This window comes from Dromiciops gliroides, chromosome 2, assembly GCF_019393635.1.
Source record: "Dromiciops gliroides isolate mDroGli1 chromosome 2, mDroGli1.pri, whole genome shotgun sequence".
NCBI lineage: Eukaryota > Metazoa > Chordata > Mammalia > Microbiotheria > Microbiotheriidae > Dromiciops > Dromiciops gliroides.
Window position 1 is genome coordinate 696,068,479 of NC_057862.1, and position 346 is coordinate 696,068,824.

The window sequence follows — 346 nt, forward strand, 5'->3', positions numbered from 1 at the left end:
TTAAAGATGAGAAAACGGAGGCTGAGAGGGTAAGGGGTTTGTCCAGGGTCACTCAGCTAGGAAGTGTCCGAGGCAGGAAAATCCATTTTTTCCTAACTCTAAGTCCAGTACTCCAGGACAGATAAGTGGTACAGTGGATAAGAGAGCGCCAGGCCTGGAGTAAGGAATACTTGAGTTCAAATCTGGCCTCAGACACTTATTAGCTCGCTATGTGACCCCAGACAAATCACTTAACCCTGTTTGCCTCAGTTTCCTCATCTGTAAAATGAGCTAGAAAAGGAAATGGCAAAAAGTCACTCTGGTTTGTTTGCCAAGAAAACCCCAAATGGGGTCACAAAGAGTCAGA